General features: G+C 36.8%; 1 pseudogene; it reads left to right on the top strand.

Moving 5' to 3' along the window:
* Positions 1-10,122: 10,122 nt before the first annotated feature.
* LOC125161434 (uncharacterized) lies at positions 10,123-10,286 on the top strand (annotated as a pseudogene).
* The last annotated feature ends 787 nt before the right edge of the window (positions 10,287-11,073 follow it).

The raw sequence follows: 11,073 nt of genomic DNA, 5'->3' as shown, positions 1-11,073 counted from the left end.
TTAAAGATTAAATTGGCTATGTTATGGGCAGCAAATAGAAAAAAAAAACTACAATAAGTTGTAGAAAAGGAAGGGTTTTAAAAGCAGAAAGGGGATAGGAAAAGGAAGTTTTTTAGGAAAGAATGCATTATCTCAGATAAGGTCCCCTTCTTAAAGGGGATTAAAGGGGACTTTTGGGCAGTTTTCCTCACTAATGATGACCATGTATTTTCAGATTGATTGGCCAAAGTTTACATTCCTGGGAGAAGCTGAAGTTGCAATTAGGTTAGGTACTAAGTCGTGGTTTGCTGATATAGGGCTTAGCACAAGTGACTCCATTTTGGGCCTGATGTTTCTTTAAACAGAAATTACTAAAAAATTAAAATTAACAGAAGTTCAATGAAATATTTTGAGCTTAAGCAAGAATAAATGGGATAATATCCTAGCAAACACTTTGCAAGCCATAAAGCATTATGTAAATATTTATTGTAAGAAAGTATTCAAGAAAATTTATTATGTGATTATTTATTGTTTGCTTGACCCCAAGGCAGTCAGAAGCAATAGTCTTTAACTAGTTAAAATGATACCTTTTTGATGTAAAGGCCATACAGTGAATAGAAATGGACATGATTGTTACTGATTTCATTGCCATGAAAATACTAACAAAATTGTTGTCATACTGGTAAGCTATCAAATCAAATCCATCAAATAAATTTAATGTACTTTATAGAACATTGCAAGAGCGCTGAACCAAGTATTGTAAAGGAATTAGTTATAATGGAAAAAGACGCTCTTTTGATAGCTTACAGTTTAAGAAGAGAAAGCAGAAACAAAGCTCATAAATAAATACAGGAAGTATATATACTAACAATCACATAGCCAATTCTGGTTATTCAAAATGATGCATTTAAGTCTGTAAAAATAATTATTCAATTCTCCCTGCTATGTAGCTCGTTCCATCCCAAAACTGTCTGATTATCCCTGCATTCAGTTCACAATCCTTCCATTATTGCTGGATTTCCTTATCAACCTCTTTTCTTCTTCATACTGATTATTATGTCCACCCTAAAGGTACTATCATTCAATCTTATTGTTTTTATTTTGAGTACCTATAGTTAGATGTTGCAGTGACTTTAGAAGGAAGTAGCTCTTTAGAATTTGGGGATAATAAAAGACCCTGTTGAAGATTGGTAAAATATAGATTTTATGTATGTGTGTGTTTTTCTTCATTTTTGTTTTACTTGGTGTTATTGTGAACACAGATTATTCTAAATTATAGCTTTAAAACTAGCCCTTTCTTATAAAACATTACTGTCTCTTATTTACTATTTGTACATAATCACAAAAAATTAAATAGCAGATTGTTGAATACAGTGTTACATTTTAAATGCTGATATTCCCTAATTTTGATCAGTTTGCTTCCCTTGTGTGTGTGCATTTTTAAATATGCTCATAATTTTGTTGATTTGCTGGGCTGGCTTCCCCTTTGCTTTCTGTTAAAGAGTATGGTAAATGAGGTTTAAATCTTGTTAAAATTACATAATTTTCTTTCTCTCTAGGCTCTTTACTCCAAAATAATCTTTTTTTTTTTTCTAACTCATTTATGGTCCCTAAATAATTGTTATGCCATATTAGAAATTACTTTTTTCTTTCAAGCTGAAAGGGGAAAAATTCCCCAATAGTGTTATAGCTATGAAGAACTGGGTGTTTTTAACATTTTTTGAGGGGACAAGACAAGTCTGTTTTCTTCACATTGAGAGCAGAGGGACTTACCAATTGAAGTGGGTTTGATTGATCTGCCTAAGACAAAAAACACATATTCTGACAAAGTGTTAATAAACTCTCTCTAGCAGTTGTAGGCTCTTTTCAAGATCTTACCGTTTGTTTTTGAAGTAATGAAATTTACAGAGAACTATTATAAGGTTCTAATTGAATTTCACAGAAGCAGCCCTGGTGTGACCCAAAATGGAGGAAAAAACTCAGCTCACAAAACCCCACACGGTGAAGCAACTCTCTGCAGAATCATTGATTAAGAACATGAAGTGGAAAAGAGAGGCCCAACTCTCAAATAATTACCCTCGTTAATGAATACTTTTAAGATATGGTGTGTTGATGTTGATAACTTCTGTGGGACACAGGGAGACGATGAAAAAGATTGGCAGCTATAAAAGAGAAGTGTTTATTAAAACACCTTTTAAATAGCTGTAGGATATAATAAAAATACATCTTTAAAGGAACTTATTAAAATAGAGCCTAGATGGAATGGATAATTTCACCACCTGCAGCTTACCCAAAACTTTCTTTGCTTTTGTGAAAGCTTTTACACACTTCACGCACTTTATGCTCTTTCCATCTTGGTGGGCTATGCTGAAAGAAGTTGATGACACGTATTCTAATGGGAAGGTTGTCATATTTCAGCAAACACTGATGAATTTAAAACATTTTCCTTCTCCAGATAGCCAGTCATCACAAGTGGGCACATCGACACCTGATCCTGTAGAAAATAAAATAATTTTACCTGCAAATTTATTAGTTTATAGGAAGCTCTTCATCCATTGACTCTTGCTCTTCACAATAATCCAATAGGGTATGGAAGGCAGGCAACAGGGTTGTTAATTTTCATATGGGTAAATTGAAACTAAGAGATGAAAAGACTTGCACTAGGTCACACAGACTTACACAAGGTCATACCATAGATAAGTGGCAGAATAGGGATACAAACTCAGTATTTTAGTTACAAGGATATTAGTATATCACCTTATAGGGGTGTCATGACGGTCAGGTGAAATGATGTGCACAGCCCTTAAGGCCAGGTCTCGTCATATTAGTGCTTGGAGAATGTTAACTGTTACTATCACTACTGTTGTTATTTGATACTGACTCTTTGCATATGAAAAACACTATTCAAAACTCTACATGTTTAATTGATGAGTTGTAGTATAAATAATGCCCTATGTAGGTAATGTAAGCTGTGCTAGTATTTTGGGGTCTTTGGCAAAGAAATATGATAAATAACTAGCCCTCTTTCCATTTAAATCTCTGATATTTCAGTGGCTTTGTTAGCTCAAAATTGGGTACTTGAACAGAGAATGTTCTGTATATCTGTGCCAATGCCACCTAAAAACCCTCAAACATTTGACTTTTCTCAGGCTATTCTGTTTTGGATCTGCCATGGGTCAGGAGTTAATGTGGGTTTGAGGGTTTGGCGGAGGTGCACAACTTGACTGTTCCAGGATTATGGGATGAAGCAGCCACTGATTTGTAGTGGGCTGTCTCCCAGATAGTGTCTGGTGCTATTTGCTGTACTATGATTGTTCAGAGTTTTGAGTCCTGGGAAAGAGGCTGATTTTTTTTTTTGGGGGGGGGGGTGTCTGGACGTGCAACTACGGTGTGAATTGAGCAACCATTTCACAGTAAATGGTATGGATTATAGTGCTAAGCTGGTGCTTGCTTTGGAAATTGACCTGTGCTGAGCTGTGGAAGTATTCAACATGTGTGTACTCTGTTCCTAAAACACCAGGAGGCAATCTTCACTACTTAACTGGCACAGGTGATTACTATAAATAACAGATCTAATCACTAAAATTAATTTACTATGGTTTATATTAGGTGGAGTTACTATGACCAAAAAATTTCCTATTTTTATATTATGGTGTATTAGGCAGTGACTCTACTATTTTTTATTAACAGATTTAACAATGAATGAATCCAGTGGCCAGATTTGTTTTTTTTTCCTAATATGTGACTATAATTTGAACATCAGAATTCTGACGGTAGGGCCTATGAGACAGAGACATAAACCACTACCATGGCCCTGGAATCCTTAAAGGGAAGATCAGGAGAGAAGAACGTTTTCTCTACTCCTTTGGAAGGTGCAAGGAGAGTGACCCAGACCTCTGACCTTATCCATAGAAACAAAGAGAACAAAAGAAGGCAGGGATTCAGTTTTTTCCTCCTTTGATTTTATACAATTATATTGCCTTGACTGCCTGACCTCAAAATGAAATCCAAGCTTTCCCCAGGGAGCATTGACAGGGCCAAAAAAAAAAAAAAATTGTCTGGGAGCTTCAAGCCTATCAACTCCAGATGGGATGAAGAAAAAAAGTGCTTGGGATTATATTTTACAGAAACAGGCATTACCTGACTGGCCAAGACAACTGTTTTAAAACCACTTTATTGCTCTAAGTCTTGGTATACATTTGCTTGTTTTAAAAAACTGGAAATACATCTTTTCGAAAATAATAACTGAATATCTCTCGTCAAAAGTAGAATTTAATGTGTTAGCTGAGGAGCTTGCACTGCTAAACAAAATTAGTATTTCTCCTTCAAACAAAATTAGTATTTGATTTCCCTGTTAGAGGAGAAGATACCATTTTTAGCTCTTCTCATACTTTAAAACATATTTTCTAACTCTATTAATGGATTCAGGTTTCAGAGGCATTATATAATTCATGGAGCTGGTGTAAACAGTAGGGATTTCCATATCTAGTATGGTTGAAGTGGTTCAGTCATGTCTCTGAAAAAAGTCATCCTGGCTCAGAAGTGTCTTCATAAAAATTTGATCCCAATCAAACACCTTTAATGAAAATCTTCCCCAGATTATCACATATCATCAACGAGTATTTATTTAGTGTCCATTTGAAAATGAATCTGTGCCGGATAGTTTTCAAACAGGTTGAGCAGCTGTAGTTTGTATTGCCTGCTGGAAATTTACAGTAAATAAGAGCCTGGGGATAAAAGAAAAATATCCCCAAATGATTTTTTATGGAAAGACAAGTGATACCTTAATTGGCAGCCTTATGATTAAATCTGAAATGCTGTGGCCTTTTAATTTTAAATGGCATATGCAGACTCAGGTGCCACAGACACATGGCTGAAGAGACAGTCTTGGATCCTCACATAAATGCTTGGGAGCCCCTTGCCTGCCTGTCATTTAAGGATGTGTGGCAAACAGAGCAGGAAAACCAAAAAGAGACCATGAAGTCTGCACATGCTAGTGCCTCACAGGGTGTTTTTTCCATTAGATGTGGTGGGAATACTCAGGATAAGCATTTCTAAATAAAGATTTTAGCCATAGGGATGATGAATTTATGAAAGCAGGCTCTTAATCTACTCCTTTGTCCTCAAAGATATGTGGGCCTCAGATGACAAAAAGTCAGTTCTTATTCATCACCTCCCAACATGGCTGGTCTTGGTGATGGGTAAGCATGGCAGAATCAAAGTTTCATAGTACGTGAAATTTATAATTTTTGGATTCCTCTTTAAGAGAAGGAATTTTGCATATATTCTTTCTGTAAAATTTAGAAAAATAGATGAATGTGTGAAAACATCGTAGGTCCTTTCCCAGGCTTTGGACAAAACAGGAGATACAGTGTGAACAGTGAGAAGATATGGTGGGAAGGGCACGGAAATTCAAGCTTCATTAGAGGTTAAGCTCCCTCCATTTCTGGTGTACTTGGGGGGTTAAGGTAGGAAGACAATTCCTCTACTCCTTGATAGCCTAGGGTCCCAGGTTAAGTTGTTGGTTAATTCACTTAAGTGTGGTCTGCAAGGTTATGGCATGTCTGCACTATTGCCCAAGGCATCACTGTAATATCAAAATTGGCTTATCAACAATTTGGGTTTTTTAGGTCTGCCTACTTAGTGCCCTCATGTCCTCTGTAGTATAAAACAGAATAGAACAAAGTGTTAGATGAGAAAGAAAATCCAAAAATAATGTTTACTTATTTAAGCTTAAAAAATCTGGTAAACGAGAAGAAAAATACTCTTAAACATTTGGATATGAGAACATTGGAAACAGTCATAATGGGTTTTTGAAAACTCTCAAAGAAAATGCAAGGATAAAAAGGAATTGAAGTCAAAATCATTGGACTTTAATAATCAAAATACTTTTTAGTAAAATATCAAATGCAGTGTAGTTTGCATCTGTAAGATTGCAATTCTGGATGAGCTTTTATGATATAAAGATGAGTTGTACTGAATTGTAACTAGTGAGGTAAATCCTTATTTGGTCATCTTAGGGTATGAGTCTTGGAGAACAGGTTAGCTTTTACTTTGTTTTACTTTGTTTGCAATGATAATAGTGAAATTGAAATAAGATGGTTCAGCAAAAACCATTGGTACCCATCCATTGTTCTCTGTGAATTACCTATAGACTATGATCAGCTATCTGTACTTTGCTGGGATAAAAGTAAATTACATCTCTTTTAAAAATTCTTAGTTTCTTGCTGTATTTATAGAATCTGAATAGGTACAGCTCAGTTTAGAGCTGAAAGATAGTTTCCACTTGTATATAGGTTTGCTTACCAAAAACAATGGTTGCAATAATATCATAGTAATTATAATGGTAGAGATTTATGGGATGAATATGTTAGATCTGTGAAGTGGGTACAATCTTCGGTTCCCTGTACAGATCACCATTACTAGGCTGGTGCACCCATCCGTACATGCTGTGGGTATTGACTGCTTAGAGCTCATGGGTGCATTATTTTTTTGACTCTAGGCTGATAAGAATTTTATCAGAACCTCACCTCTGGTTGACACAACCTATGAAGTTCATTTCAGGTTCCCAAGCTCTCTGTGGAAGCAGTCTGAAGCTACATCACGGTCCAGCTTCTTCCCCTGCCCTGCCTGTTTTCTTTAGTTTCTCAAAAGCACTACCTCAGTAGATCACTTGCCCAAGAAAATCCATTTCAAGCTATGCTTCTAGGGAAACTGACCTGGGAGAAACTCAGAAAAGATAGAGTACATCAAGTGCTTTTATATTTCCACTCAAGATTTTGATGAATGGCAGTGAAAAAGGTAAGAGAGAGGATAAAAGTAGGGGGTGCAATTCCATAATTTCAGTATTTAAAATGGCTGACAAGCAAGCAGCAAAGTGAACTTTTCAATTAAATATGCAATAATTTTCTATAGTTCTTGGCATCAAACCAGAACAATGCCCTTCTCCTAAGAAGTGAATCTTGCTAGTCATTATGAAACCAAGCTGTACATTCTGGCATGGTTTGACATTTGCCCCCTGGTCAGGGTCAGGCATTCTGTGATACCAGACAGCCAATTTCAAGCATTGCTGGAGTCACAAAATGAGCCATTCGTACGACAACAGAAGCCTTTGAAAAGGCAGGTGATGCAGGATGCTTGGGCTTCTCTTGGCAATTCTGCAGCAGGGCCAAAGCCAGATGCCAAGCTGTTTATCCGTCTGCTGTTGACTCCATTCTGAATTAGCTGAACAGGGCACAACACCTGTTGATTTAGGAACAGTTTTGAAATGAGTAAATGATCTTTTATGAAGGCCAGACATAAAGTCATGATACCAAGATCACTGATATTAATATTGCATTTTTTGGTATTCAAAGGATCTTTCTCAGTATTGCAGAACAGCATGCAAGAGGCTTGGCAGCTGTGATTCATACCCTAAAAGGCCATTTTGGAGGCAAGCTTTGGAAGAACTTGCCGTGAGGTAGCAGATGTTTTCAAAAGATAGTCAAATTAACTTTTTCCCCCCATCTCCTATCTGAAAGTGAAATGACTCCATGAAATGAGCTATGTATCTGGAAGGTCGAATGCCAGAAGAGAGATGCAGGAGATGAGGCTAGATAGAAATCAGGCAGGGTGATGAAGGACTCCATTAAGCATTTTGGAGCTTATGCTAAACTGAGAGTAAAGCCATTCAAGGGTTTAAGCATTGAAGCTATGATTATGCTTGCGTTTTAGTGAGTGAGCTTTCAGATAAACATTATCTCACTGGAACCTTAAAATAACTCTAACGTAAGAAGGCTTGGCATTATTCACTCCATTTCACATGAGGAAACTGAGGCTTAGTGACATTCAGTCACTTGCCTAAAGTCATACAACTCAGTGGTGCAGTGAAGACTGAGTCTCCCATTCTGATTCCACATCCTACCATAGAATGTTTATGAGTGGTCACAGTACAAATGAAACAAATGAGAAGTTCCAATCCAAGAGAGCAGACTACGCACACATGCTCAACTGAAATTGATGAAAGAGGAGGATGCCATTATAAAAATAGATGAAGGAAGAGACAAGGTTGATGATACTGATGTTCCAGCTGTATTAAATTCTCACACAGAAACATCCACACTCTGTCAAGTGTGTAGGAAGGAAAACAATGTATATTTTTTTGCATTGGCAGTTGTCACACCCAGGTGCACACAGACCATAGAATATTTTCCTGAATCTTAGGAAGATGCCCACATCATTTTATAGAAGCAAATAAAAAGATAACATTTCTACTTTATTTCTAGACTGCTTCTCCTGGATCAACCTTCTTTGTGAAATGTAAAGGTGTCCACAAGTGATGGGGAAGTTTTATTTTCAATCCAGTAGATTTCTGGTCCTTTGCCCTGTCTTCCTAAGGCTAACACTGCATAAAACATTTTGTCAGATTGTGGAGTGGGGATAGGTGGCTCTAGTCTCTGGACTCGGGAGAGATCAGACTCAAGCTGAGTGACTGGGGTAGAGTTTTTTGGACTAGATACCTTAAGGTAGTGACCACACCTCCAGATGAATGCTCAGTGATTGGGCAGGCAAGTGTTGTATGGGGTGCTGACTCTAGAGTTTTCACTTAACACTAAGTTCCTTAGCATATAGAGATGATCATCTTTTCCATATTGTGCATGTATAGAGCTATGCAGTATTAGTGGGCCATGAGCCTATCCCTGGTGACCTACTGTGGCCATCCATTTTTAATATTTCTTGGGGGAGAGTGCAACAACATCAGGAAACCACTGCCTTTGCAATTATTGCCTGGTGACCGCATCAAAGGAATTTGCTTTGCCTACATAGTAGGGAAGTATTTGATGCAGGTATATTGAAGATCATTCTTTGATTTGTTATCCTGACATAATGTGCAGTCTATCATAATATGTCATTCAATTTTAGATTCGTAGGCTATGGCTTGAAATCAACCTTCACAATGTGAAGTAACAGAGGGAATGTACAGAACTGTATCTAATTTTATAGTATTAAACATACAAATTGTAGAAATAACATTAAAGGATATATTAAAATTGTCTCTTAGTAGTAGGTTTATGGTAGTTTATATTTGCTTTTGTATATTTTTTCCTGGATTTTTAAAAACTTGTGTAGTAAACATAAATATTTCTTTTGTAACCAGAAAAGTAAATATTATTTCAAAGACTACAAAATACTATAAATCTCCATATCTCGTGGCAGCAAGTAGGGGCAGTGATTATTTTTCAGTTTTATACCTGGACAATGTGTTGTTATATGGATGAACTAAAATGTAAACAGGGTAAGGCACTCCTATGAGATTTCCCAAGCATTTCACTGCAGTATGTCTTCTGATTAATAGTATAGTACACCTTCTTTCTTAATGATGTTCTTGATTTTTCTGGCATTCAAATATAGCATTTTTTGTTTGTGTTGTATCATTGAATTGTTCTTTCCTTTATCTGGATCTAGAGTTTATTGCTTAAAAATGGTGTTCAGATCGGGGTGCCTGGGTGGCTCAGTCGGTTGAGCATCTAACTTCAGCTCAGGTCATGATCTCACAGTTAGTGGGTTTGAGCCCCACACAGGGCTCTGTGCTGACAGTTTGGAGCCTGGAGCCTGCTTTGGATTCTGTGTCTCCCTCTCCCTTTGCTCCTCCCCCACTCATGTTCTGTCTCTAGCTCTCAAAAATAAATAAACATTAAAAGTAAAAATTGAAAGAAATGGTGTTCATATGGAGAGATAGGCAGTCATGCTGCCATCTTTGTCTTATGAGAACAATGACCTTATTTCTAGGATAGGTTGAAAACAAATTAACCCCCTCAAGTAATGGAAGTAATGAAAATGTAGGAAACAGCCAATATTTTATTTTTTCCACTTCGTTATTGTCAATTATATTATTTACATGCACTCCTCAAAATTTCATGCAAGTATTAAGAATACGGATATGAAAACTACATAACTATATAGAGAGAAGTTTATAATGTATTTAGTAGAAAAACGAAGGCTATAATTCTAATAAAGACTGGATTAGAGAGGTTGGATTACTAGTGATTTTTAAATTTTATCTTCAGTATTTTTAAATGATAATATTACTCTTATACTGAAAAAATGTTCTCCACAATTCGAAAAGTTAAATACATTATTACTGTTCTGAAATTTCCATAAACTAGCTTTGTACAGTGGCAGTATCATAGTTAATGAGGTTTATCTGAGGCGTAATTATTGCTAATTAAAATTTCCATGAACCAAATTGGCCAAACCTAGAATATTTTGTGTAGGGGCAGCTCATTCAATTGAGCGTCGGACTCTCAATTTCTGTTAAGGTTATGATCCCACAGTTGTGGGATCGAGCCCTGCGTCAGACTCTGTGCTGAGCGTGGGTCTTGCCTAGGATTCATTCTCTCTCTCTCTCTCTCTCTCTCTCTCTCTCTCTCTCTTTCTCTTTCTTTCTGTTCCCCCCCCAATCTCTCTCTCTCTCTCTCTGTCTCTCTCTAAGAGAAAAAGAAAAGGAAATATGTTGTGTAGACGAACCAGAAATAGCAATGGAAAGGAGAGGATGGCTGATTTACCTTTGTCTTCTGCATAACACCCAAATACAGCTTCATGCTAGGGTTTGGCAAGACTCCAAGGATGATGCCTATAGCAAATTCCACAGTCAGCTCAGATAATGTAACATTCAGGATGTCAGAAAAGCCAACATACTGAACACCTTTCCAAATTACGCAATTCCACTCATGTTCTCTAGCAAAATATTATATTATTCAAATTTCATCTTAGAGTAGTAGTTGGTTGCTTACTTAACACCCATTTCCCCCTCTTCCCTTTCTATAAGAAGTCTGTTTTAATGCAGCTCATTACTATAAGGAGTAGCTCACCTTTTGCCAAGCTCTAGGGGTGAAAATGGCTTATTGATTACATTTATCAATGATTCGTGCAGATATGGGCTTTGATATAATTTGGGCTAAAGAGTATGAGGAAAGTTTGCTGAAGGCTTCTGGAAAAGTTGATCTTAGTATGAATGGAAAACTTGGAATCCAGGGAAATTATTTCTCCTCTTCTATATGTTGTCCTGAAAAAATGTAATGCCCAGACTGCTGCAGTGTGAGCAAGATGCTGAAC

Source organism: Prionailurus viverrinus, chromosome A2 (genome assembly GCF_022837055.1).
Source record: "Prionailurus viverrinus isolate Anna chromosome A2, UM_Priviv_1.0, whole genome shotgun sequence".
Lineage (NCBI taxonomy): Eukaryota > Metazoa > Chordata > Mammalia > Carnivora > Felidae > Prionailurus > Prionailurus viverrinus.
The sequence above is the reverse complement of the archived record's forward strand: the minus strand, read 5'-3'. Positions and strand labels throughout refer to the sequence as shown.